This window comes from Neltuma alba, unplaced genomic scaffold (assembly GCF_004799145.2).
Source record: "Neltuma alba isolate B1F8T4 unplaced genomic scaffold, ASM479914v2 tig00013287_pilon, whole genome shotgun sequence".
Lineage (NCBI taxonomy): Eukaryota > Viridiplantae > Streptophyta > Magnoliopsida > Fabales > Fabaceae > Neltuma > Neltuma alba.
In genome coordinates, this window is record NW_021637573.1 from 25,155 (window position 1) to 37,787 (window position 12,633).

The 12,633-nt window shown below is 34.9% G+C and overlaps 2 pseudogenes; both read right to left on the bottom strand.

Annotated features, from left to right (window-relative positions):
- Positions 1-787: 787 nt before the first annotated feature.
- Positions 788-3,563, bottom strand: LOC114736037 (rust resistance kinase Lr10-like; annotated as a pseudogene).
- Positions 3,564-6,639: 3,076 nt separating this feature from the next.
- LOC114736038 (probable leucine-rich repeat receptor-like protein kinase At1g68400) lies at positions 6,640-8,684 on the bottom strand (annotated as a pseudogene).
- Between the last annotated feature and the right edge of the window lie 3,949 nt (positions 8,685-12,633).

A 12,633-nucleotide genomic window follows, 5' to 3' on the forward strand; every position in this document is an offset into this window, starting at 1 on the left:
TTGATTAAAATTTTCCAACCAGGTTACTCTTATTTTCCAATTGGACGTCTTCATACTACAATTCAACTTGGTATGTTCACTATTTCTAAGTAGTCAATTTTTCAGTTTGTAGCAAAAATTTAGTCAAAATCTGGAAGTTATCCATCTTGGGTATCTCACTACTTCTAAATAGTCATTTGCATGGACTTGGAAATAGACAACAAAGATCGGGGATGCCATAACAAAACATTTTCAAATTGAAAGCTTTGGAGAATCGCACAATATTTACATTACCACACTTTAGACATCTCCGTTTGTTTGTTTCTTTTTCTTAATAGGCAACATTGATAGAATTTTCACAGTAAAGAGAGAAGTTAACAAAATACAAATCTAAAAGCATTACCACGTTCCTGATGTCAATACATGACAGCTTCTACAGGTAGGCAAAGATCTTATTTGCAAATCATAACTCCGGAAAATAAGAAGCATGCACAGAAATAGAAACATTTGAGGCCCAGGAAGAGTATCAAGCATCAATGACAAAGCCCAATAGCAGAGATCTTATCAGAAACTAACAAGCATTCACAGAAACATTACTCAGGAATGACACAAATTAACAATATAGACAGAAAAGGCCACAATACAAGTCCACAAGCATGACAATGTTCTTGTTGTCTATACATGGCAAAATCCAGTGCATTAGCAGGGTCTTATTAGAAAATAACAAGCACACACAGAATCAAAAACATATGGGCCTTTGAGTAATCATGACTTAATGAAAACACCCCATAGCATAAAAACTATGGAGTCAGTGAGTTGAGGAAGAAGAAGAGCGTGGTGATGTTGAAGGAGATGATAAGTAAGGCTTTGGTGGAACTTGCAAGGGCTCAACTCTGCCTTCAAGCATATCCACCACTTTACTCATCACTGGACAATTTGAAGGGTCGATTTGTATGCACCATAAGCTAGTTATCACCATCTGTCTTATCCTCTCTGTCACCTTCAATTCTAATACTCCTCAGGGCAAGGTCTTCATTCAATTCTAGACGCTTGTAAATCCAATGAGGAAAATATATTTCACTGCTACTATCAATTGACATTGACATTCCTTCATCCCCCAACCATTTCAAAAATCATCATCCCAAAGCTATAAACATCTAACTTTTGAGAGACAACTCCAAAATTCCTAGAAAATACCTTGGGAGCAATATATCCTATGGTTACTCTAGCACCTGTCATGGATACAACACTCTCATTTCATAAGCATATTTTAGCTAGTCCGAAGTCTGAGATCTTTGGGCTAAAGTTCTCATCTAACAAAATGTTGAGGCTTTATGTCAAAATGCAATATCCGAGTGTTAAATCCTCTATGCAAATACTCTAGTCCTCGTGCAACACCTACTGCAATTCGGTGCAATACTTCACAGCTTAGTTGGAGATTACCATTAAGGAGGTTTGCTTCATTTTCAAAGATGAACTTCTCTAATGACCCATTAGCCATAACCTCATAAATAAGTGCCTTCTTGGACCCTTATAAACAAAATCCTAAAAGAGTGACAATGTTAACATGAGAAGTCTTGCTTATACTTGCTACCTCGTTGATGAGTTTCTCTCCATTACCTTTTGTTTCTTTCAAAAGCTTCACAACAACTAGAGATTTGTCCATTAACTTCCCTTTGAACACACTTCCATAGCCTCCTTGCCCTAACTTTTCTTTGAAACAACTGGTCATTTTCTTGATCTTCAAGTAGCTATATCTTTTCGTTGCAAGTGATCCATGACTCTTTAGAAAGGCCTCAAAATCTCGATGAGTTTTAGATTTGTTTTTCAGGAACAATATCCTTCTAAACAAGTAGATTATAAGAACAAAAACTCCCACTATTACAGCTGCAGAAACTGTGATTAATAAGATTAGAAGAGGTGAGATTATGCAAAATTTTATGGCATGAATAAGTAACATAAATACTGATTAGCTATCCTATTGTTTCCGCAAGGACTCTTTTAACTATATTTATAAGTGGTAAACTGATTAGATAGACTACTTGTTTTATGACTTGATCAAAAAGAAAGAAAAATCTTTGTTTTGAATTATTATCTAAACGTGATAAATTGATGGAAATTAATTAGCTAAAAATGAAGATGAAATTCAAAACAGACGGATGTAAGTTTAAAATTTAAAAGTTATAAGCATGAAACGAACTAAATGATTGTGTAAATTACCTAGTCCAAGTACCACCTTGAAAATTTTTCCCTTGCCCTCTGCAATCAAAGCAAGAATTAAGCAGAAGTCAACATAAAAATAATTAGTTAGCCTTCAGAAAATGATTCTATTTTTATGTCAGAAAAATAGAGAAATCATGTTGGATATATTTGTATAATCACAAAAAAAAAAAATCACATCTTTATTCTGCCAGAAACATGGTGTCATCTTTTATCTTTGAAAAGAAAGTCACAATGATGAGAGACTCATAAAACATTGCAAACTTATTTGATATATAATTGAATTTAATGAAAACGATAAAAGAAAATGAAAACTCCATTTTTGAATATATGAAGTCGAGGATATCAAATATATGAACTACCAAAAAAAAAAGTAATGAATTCATGATAAAATTTCAGTCATAAATCGGTTTAGCGACCAAATTCTATAACTAATCAACTAGTGACGATTTTTTTGTTTTTAAACTTTTGTGACAGAATTTATAAAATCTGATTAAATTTCATCCGTAATTATTGTTTTTGAAGATTGTGAAGTCAAGTTTTGTCGTAGAAAACAAGAGAATCACTTGAACTCGGAAGAAGGGGGGAAAAAAGTGAATAACATCAAACTAAAGACATAATTTAGCTCCTTGCATATTTGTCTACGTTTAAAAAAAAAAAATACCACTTCAAAAGAATATACCACCTCTGGTGCAGTAGAAGTTATTGTTCGTGTGAAGTTGACACTGGCCTCCATTGTTGTGACATTGATCACAAGCATCAGATAATCGTAGCTCCAGAGTCATTTGAGCAGATAGGACGATTCAAGGTCAGTGCTATCAGGCAAGTTTTTTTTTTTTTTTTGGAAGAACAAGATTTGAATATGCTGAGAAACGGCTTTTTTGGTGAGGTTGAAGATCAGAGAGTAGGCGGTAATGATAGATATCGAAGTTTGCACAGGGATGTTTAATAAAACCATGTTGAGTTATGTTGTATTTAATATCAAAAGAAATCAAAGGAGAGCTTGCAGGGATTGAGATATTGTCGTTGAAGGCTTCACAAGAACCATTGGATTGCAAATGATTGTGTAGATCCTGGTCAAAAACCATAATCAGACTTTGCTGCAGAAAGATACCCTTAAGCTGCAAGGATGATCTTGATCCATTCTTCTCTAGTTCAATCGGTTTATTTGAAGCATCACAGTTGTGAACCACCATTAAGCCCCAGTCCGGGAATTCTAGATCGATGAAAGGGAACTGGAGGCTCCCAAGATCGCCGCAATTAAAAGATCCAGGACACTTAACATGCCTCGCATTTCTACACCCAACTGAAAGAAGTAAAAGATGAGAAACCACGAGGAAACAAAACTCAAGAACCACAGCCATGATTCCCTACTTTTTTAGCAAAACAATAGAGGCCTCCAACAAGAGTTAATAATTCCTGTTCAAATTCCGTTTCTACCTTCTCCGCAGTATGTAATCCACAGTTCCTACTTGAATTGTTTGATGGCGCGTGTTGACTTGGTAAATTACAATGCAAGACTTTGTGAAAGAGACCTGAAAGAAAATAAGAGGTACTCAGTGAAGGACCATATTTCAAAAAATGACACTGTTTTGATCTGGTCGAAGCTCTCCCTACCATGACTGCACATTAGTCACCACCGGTAGTTAAGTGGGGACTAAAATTAGCGGAGGACCTCATTGCGTTCAGTGTTGACTTGCAAATTGAAGGTGAAGACTAGCTAAACGTGTTTTGTACGGACTTTGACCAGGAAATTAAAATTTGTTTGAACCAGTTATGCTGCGTGCCGCGAAAGTAGCCTTATAATTGCATGGAATGCTTATCAAATATGGTTTCATGAAACAATAAATATGTAACCTTGCAAAATTGTTCCTTTTTGTGTGAAAACAGCATGACATGCGAGAAAATTATAATTAATCAACACGGCAATGCTTTGTCTCTGTATCTATCTGTCCATCAAAATCACTATTTGCTTGTAGAATCTTTAGCATGTTCCCAATTTTCCTAGAGATCTCATTAGTGTCTCCAAGTTTCTTTAGCATTCATCTTAATAGGTATTTTCATTTTCATCTTACAATCTCAAGTTAATATACACTAGGGAGGTTCTCTTAATAGACACAATCAAATCTTATGTGAACTGTACTCTTTTGGTCCTACAGGCTACAGATTTTACAAGTCAAGCACAAGGCATAGCTAACTTATTTTTGAATGTCAGGAATCAAACCTTAACTTGTTGTATTTGGATTCACCTTGAAAACCGCAAAAAAATTATGGCATTTGATGAAAGCAAATGTAAAATCAAATACACTGTAGCTGGTCAGGCTTTGACATCCTCAATTCATCACATTTTTTGACACTCTTAAATAATTGTAATTCTAGTTCATTTCAAGACTCGAAGCTCAAACTACTTGTAATCGAAATAGACAGGACGCTAATAATCAGTTCCCTTCTTGTGCGCCTGGTGAAGAATGGAATACCTAGAAAATCTAGAATTTAGTTATGTTATTTTATGCGTAATAATGATCTTAATTTTAAAAGTCAGGCTTTTAAGATAGTATCTCAAATAAGTTTAGTTTCAAGCCTGTGATCAAGAGCTAAGGGGTAACAGAGGACCATGTCTAGTATACAACGGGAATCTCTAACCAATGCAACTATCACAAATCACCTATCAACTAGCGTCACCGATGTAACAGTCATTTTAGAGGTTTCTCCTAAGAGTTTCGGCAATGGTATGCATCTTATGATTTGATTAGAGCACACACCGTGCTTCCCAGGAATTAAGTTTTTCAAATAAAATTTAAATTTTTATTCCATACAAATACACAGATCCACACCCTATTCGGTCCACAATATAAGTCTTCTTTTTTTTTTTTGGGTATAATTCAGAATATCCCGAAATCATTTTGGAATTGAAACTAATTTCTTTCAGATCAAGAACGTCAACTTTAAAACTCTCCCAAGAGGTGTGCTCCTCAAGATTTAAACTGGTGTTCTCGTTCTTGTGGAGGTGAAGTCACTTGCCATCTCAACCAACAACTTATTGGTAACATAAGTCGTTTCTAAAAGAATGGCTTAGTCAAAAATATAAGTCACCTAGAGAGTATTTAATTTTTATTTGTCAATTTTTCTTGTAATTAATGCATAAATATAACTCTTTATGTTTTCCCCCCTTCTTCACAACTCTATTTAATACGGGTAAAGTAAAAAAAAAATTTGAAAAAAAGTTAATTTCAAACATATTTAATAAGTTAAAGTGATTTATATTGTAGAATGAAGGAAGTATATATGTTCTGTTGCTCTATCTCGCTAAGATGATCACATTGTGCTGAGACCAACTAGTGCCACCAAGACACATGGAAGAAAAGATCAGTGAGGGAAAAAAAAAAAAAAGAGCCGAACTGGTTAGTTCAATCAGAAAATCGATGAACCGGCAATGGTTCGATCAAAATACCGAACCGGTCAAGAATTGAACTAGTATCAACTCAGTCAAAACCAGTAATGAACTGATTTGGATAATTACATTGCTATCAGTCCCATTTTTCCCCATTCAGCTCCTAATGTCTTCATCATTATAGAGTTAAATAAATTTTAATGATGATTTTGATATCAATAATTACTAATTCTAATTATTAAGGAATTGTAAAGATTAAAATTCTCAAAATTATTATACTTTATTATTATTAGAATCAAACTAGTGTTGTCCTTGTATTTGTTATTAGTGATTATTAATGTTATTATATTTTGTTATTTTTAATTAAACTATATTATTCTAGTATGAACAGTTTGATCTGAGTTAACCTTGATCTGCTTCACTAGCTCTTAAACCACTGATTTAATATCCCATTCGGTTTTTTTTTTTTTTCCCTTGGAAAAGATAGAGGAGAGCGGCCGAGCGGCAGAAAATGGGACGAAAGGTAGAGGTCAAAATCAGATAAGACAAAAAGTAGAGGGGCAAAAGAATGCAGTAATGATGAAAGGTAGGAGGAAAAAGTGGATGTGTAAATAAAATACTTGAGAAGGATGAAAAGAGACAACTTAGGTTCACGTTTTGAGTGAGGAGATAATTATGCTCAGTGCTTAAGCGTTTGTTTACACAGTACATAAAAATATGAGGCCCTATAAAAGAGAGAAGATAAAGCTCAAATCTCTAAAGGCCCCTACAAGTTTTCTATTTCAAAAGTTTATAATCTGCATCTTAAAATCACATCTAAAATACAGCTCTCATTCAAAACTGCTCAAAAATTGGGTGACTTCCACTCTCTCTCTCTTTTTTTGTTCCCCTTAAAAGATCATCCTCTTCCCTTTTATCTGTCTCTCTTCTTTTTCCTTATATCAAATTTCAAACAAATGTTCGAAGAAGGAAACCATGGTGCAGGTCATTGCCATGAGATTTGCATGATCCCTCCAAAAATTAAAACTTTTACCTCAAAGAATGTGAGATTACCTTTCAGCGAGCATTGCTGATCCTTCTTCAAACAATTCCTCTTCTATATTAACAGCTGCAAGCCTCTTTGATAGCTTGCTAGCAGAATCACTGGATTTCTTCCTGAATAATAAAGCTCTCAGTTTACTCTGCTTTTTGGGGGGAGGACGCGGTGGCAATCCATTATCAGGAGGAATTATGTCAACTACTATGCAAGTTGTATCATCCCTTAAACCTCTTGTCCTTAATGCTTCCTGAATGACAAGGGGAATAATTACAGACTTGAGCATTCATGAATATGAGCACAAATGTCAGATATGTAATATGTTGAACATGAATCTTAAGTCAAACCTCAGTCTAAGAAATATCGGCTTGACAAAAATTAGCAGAAAGCATTATGAAGCATGTTACGTTCACAACCTGCCTAGCAGCAAGTTCAGCAGGCAAACCCCGACAAGATTTTGCAGCCAATTCTGAGGATAGAGCATCCCAGATGCCATCAGAAGCAATTATAAGCCTCCCACCAGCATTTGACAGCTATAATATAGGAACGGTGTCAGGTTTCATCCTGAAGACAGAGCTAACAGCATGCATAGGCTTAAGAATTAAAGCTTGAAAGTAGGAGATATTATCTCCAAATAATGATACCTTCACTTATTTGACATACGGTATTGGAACAATAAGTTCCCCTGCACCCACATCCTGAAATTGACGTACCATGAATAAGCCAGAACAAGCTTCCATTGGGCATGTAATCAGATACCAGCAACTTCTTGTCTCTGGCAAAATAGTAAACTCTCAAATTAACAATGTTTGGATGTCTCAGTCTTCCCAGAATTTCCATGTGCTGCCCGAACTCTTTCTTCCCTCCAATCTGAGCTTCTTTGAGCCTCTTGACGGTGACGACACTTTCGTCATCCAGAACCGCCTTGTACGCCGTCCCGAACCCACCTTTTCCCAGCATTTCCGCTGAAGCTCGAAGCAAATTCTCCAGCTCAAATTTCTTTACCCCTTCGAAGAACACCATTCGACCCCTTTCAAAACCCGATCGAACCGGATACGGGCTCGATGAATACACGATTTTCTCGCTCTCCATTAGCTTCGAACCTTTTCCGTCCTTCAATTTCGCGGCGTAGTTTTGCCACAAGTAGCAGTACAGCAGAAGGGAGACCACTGTGAGAACCACAATGTCGCCAAGAATAACGGCGATGAGAGCCATAGGGCTTATTTTTGCTGATGAATTGGATTTTCTGGGAGGAGTTGCTTAGTTTACAGCCATTGAGCTCGATGCGGACGATATAGTTGGTGTTCTTGGGTTGCTTCGCGGCGTTAATGGCGACGCAATGGCTCATTCAGATCCAGGTTTGCTGGGTTCAGCCGCAAAGTTGGCACATTTCTGCATCGGAGCTCCTTAAAGAGACGGACTTAAAGCGAAACTCGATTCGGGGAAACCCGACAGTGACTTGGGTATTTGGCCGGAGAGTCGATTCCCAGAGACATTGAAGTCTTGAAGGTTAGGAAGGTTAAGACTAGGAACATCGCCAGAGAAACGGTTCTCGTCTAGACGGAGAGTGAGAACGTGGGTCAAATGGTTGACCGTCGCGGGAATCTCGCCGGACAAGTTATTGTGTGACAGATCAAGACGGTACAAGCGGAAAAGCGACGTAACAGTCGCCGGGAAGCCACCGGAAAACTCATTGTAAGAGAGATACAAAAGTTTCATGGCCGTGAAATTGGAGAGACTCGAAATGGGACCGGAGAGGCGGTTTCGCTTCAGGCTCAGGACTCGAAGCTGAGTTAAAGAAGTCAAATGTTCGAAAGAACCTCGAAGATCGAGGTCTTCGAGAATTAGACGCGAGACTCTGTTATGGAGGCAATACACGCCGGACCAAGAAGTACAAGGATCAGTACTGGAGTTCCAAGTTGAGAGCCTGTTGAACGTGTCTGAAGAAGTTTTAAAAGCCATGAGAGCTTCCAAGTCGGGGTTTTTGGAGCTCTGAACAAGAAGAAGACGGTGGAAAAGTGACGAGAAGAAAGTAGCCAAGTAAAAGGGTGCCGCCATTGCCGCAGTAGAGATGCAGAGACACAGGAAGCGGAAAGCGGGGCTCGTTTGGTGTTTGAGCGATGAATGATTTACTCCGTTACAAAATGCTAGTACCTGGAAGTCATGTGTCGTTACAGTTAAACAGTGTTAGTTATGATGATTTGGTTTCTGACTTGACAACATGAACTAATTAAGTGGTATGGGGGTTGGATATTTGAAATGGAAAATTAGAAAAAGAAAGAAAGAAAGAAAAAAGGCGTCTGTTTAAAAAAAAGATAGAAGACTCATATTTAAAAAAAAGACAAAGGACCCACATCAAACACTTGTGGGGAAGTAGAGGAAAACGACGATGCATATGGAATAGAAGAAAGTAATGAGAAAGGTGCTAGGTCAAAGAGGACCCCTAATGGGAAAGGTGCATATGGAATAAAAGTGGTACCAATTCTCTAATACATATTCAAGAAAAGACACAATTCTTGAATATGTATTGGAGAACAATCAAAATAGTACTATAATTCAAGCAAAAAACAGAGCACAATGCAACGGAAGTAAACAAAAACATAGCACACTCACTGCTCAACAGAATAATACGGATGCTCAAACAGACAGGTCTGTGCTCTACAATAAAATGAAATCAAATGAGCGGCCTCTTGCTGCTCATGCCAACAACTTCCAAAAAAAAACTGAAAAAAGAGCATGTACCAAGACACAATACTAAAAAGGATCAAAAACCAAATTAGTTAAATGGGTTAAAATATAACAAAAACAACAGAAACAATAAACGACTATACGGCTAACTAAAGCAAACAACTCTAAATTAAACATGCAATTGATGGATCAATCACCATTCCCACCCTTCCCCTTCCCCAGCCCCAGCCGACTCCTTACTTCTCTCAAACATGGGTTAATCAACTATATACAAATCACACATTACTTCTTCACCATTCAACGAACGGTTAAAGAAGCAAACGGTGGGTTCAGTTTTATAGCACCATTGTTGTCCAATATACTGCTATTCCGGTGAAAACCACGTCACTCTTCGCCGGTAGGTATGGGTCCTCTTTGCCCTAGTGCCTTTCCCGTTGCTTTCTTCTATTCCAGATGCACGGTCATTTTCCTCTGCTCCCCCACAAGTGTCTAATGTGGGTCCTCTGTCTTTTTTTAAACATGAGTCCTTTGTCTTTTTCTTCAAATTGGTGCATTTTTTCTTTCTTTTTTTAATTTTTCCACATCAGATATCCACTTCCCATGCCACTTAATTAGCTCATATTGCTAAGTCAGAAGCCAAATCATCATAGCCGACACCGTTTGTGCCACCTCAGCAAACTATAATGGCATATAGCTTTTAGGGACTAACGTTTTGTAACAGAATAAATTTCAGGGACCAATACCTCTGATCTTAAATTTTAGGGACCAAAATCTCAATGGGTCTAAATTTGAAGGACTGAAAGTTGTATTTTCCCTTATTGTCGTGCCAATTTGCGATGGAACATGTAGGTAATAAAACTAAATGACTGCCAAATGTCGAGGTTTTTTTTCTTGAGAAAAGTGGGTTTTAGTGACTTTTTTATGTTACTTTTTAATTAAATTAATAGTTTTTGAGGCAGTGGAGCTGCGCGTGAGAAGACGATACCATCCTTCTAAGAACAGCTACGTGGGCCTGCAAAGACAGACGGAAGATCAAACCGCGCGCCCCCAGGCTCCACAACCACAAGCAATAATGAGCTTGATCTTTTTAAATTAAAGAATATTTAAATCAAATTACTCATATTTATTATATTATATGAGTTTATAATTAAATACTAATATTTTAAAAATAGTACACATAGTTATGGATGACTGAAGAATTTAACACAAGGGATATAAAAAACTTGATGTAAGTATTAGTCTTTTTATGTTTAAGTGTTTTAAATATAAAAGTACAGAATAAGTTTTAATCAAAACAATAATCTGTACAATCTTATTCATAAATTATTTTTAACATTCTTCCTAATCAGAGGAAATTTTGAAATTTATTAACTTAGTTTAAAAATTAAAAAATTATACTTTTCTACCTGAATATTAAATAAGAGCAAAAGAAAAGGATGTAATATATAATCAACGTGATGCCGTATAAAAAATATACTTTTAGATAAATTTAATTATCTTGAAAATGGATTATTGTTTTGCTACGAGATTAATTGGGTTAAGCAAGTGATTTTTTAAATTTTAAAATCTTGCCAAAAAATATGTTAAAAATTATTTGCAACTCGCTTTTATGATTTTTTTTCCGTTTTTAAGTAATTTTTCATCCTTTCAACCAAGAAAACCTCTCATCATTTTCAGCCGTGCTCAGCAATTTCTAATAAATATCTTCTTTTAACTTTAAGTATTACCCTTTTGAAGTCCTAAGGGGCCAATTGCTTAGTATAATAGTTAATTTAATATTTAATTTAATATTAAATATAACACCCTAATTTATTTTGTTTTTTATATTTATTCATATTTTGATAAAGTAATCCTAATAATAGTTATATATATTAAATATTTTATCAAATAATATATTCTAACTAATATATATGATCAGAAAAATATTTTAAAAAAGACAATATCTAGTTATTACAAATAACTAATTTTATAATTTTTTTAATCTATTTAAATTAGTTACTTAATTTTTATATTAAAAAGCAGAGATTTGTTTTTTTTGGGGGCTTGATCCGGCGGTAGCAAGAAGCCATGAAGAACTATACTTTTCAGAAGGAATCACATTAGCTTGGAAGATGTGAAACAAAAAAATCAAGCACTTGGTGGGGGATATTATTTCTTGTCACTGGAATTAAAAAAACACCCAGCATTTCCATCAAACTCTAGGTTTTTTATAACAAATTATTATTATTTTATAATAATAAAATATTATTATTTTATATTATTTGATTAATTTTTTTTAAAAAATTTGAAATACTACCTCCAATCCTAGTTATAAGAACTAGTTGACTAATTTAAGGAGATTAAGGAAGTAAGTTGAGTTAGTTATTTGTCCTAAATAGGTGTTGTATTTCCTAAAATATCCTTGCTAATTAATTGTATTGACTATAACTCTTATTATTAGAAGGGCTACTTTGGAAAAAAATGTATAAATACAACAGATAAAGTGGATTGGGGTTTTATATTTAGAACCAAAATAAAAGTCAAACAGGGTCTTATATTAAGAACCGGAAGTATTAATAATTTTTATATTAAAATAATATTTAGAATGTTACACACGTGCCTACAAAAAAAAATCGATTGTACATGTCATATGTAAAAGTTTTCTTCGGCTATGTTTGGATTATCGTTTACCTTGCAAAACGCATCTTGGAAAGTATGAAACCTGGGTTGGAGAGTTTTTTGAAGAAAAAGACTGTTTGGGATAGCGTTTTGTTCCATCGCCATTGCCACTTCAAACTGACTTTTATCCAATGAAACTTTTTCTAGCTTTTGCCTTCGGCTGCGTTGCAATGAGTGGGACCCACTAATTTTTTTACCTTCATGTCACTTGTTGGCGATCCCTGTGCAGGCCAACACATTTATTTTTTTTCTTACCAACACTAAACAACACATTTATATTATTTATTATTTTTTTAATTTATATTTTTTAATTTGTCCATTATATCTATTTAATTAATTATATACAATGTGTTTTCAAATTTTTCTCGGCAGCAAATATTTTTATTTTATAATCTCACAAATAAACAATTTTTATTTTATCATAATAATTTTAGGTATTTTTTTAAACTTATATCACGTTAAAAACATAAAATATCCAACATTACTATTCAATAAAGTCTATGTCATTTTCAGTCATTTTACAACTAAACTCACTTTTCTATTAATTGTCCAAACAATTTTTAACTTTTTCAACTGACTTTTTATAAGCACCTATCCAAACATAAATCACATTACACTAACTGACTTTTACTCTAATTTCAATTATAAAAGTCAGTTAGGC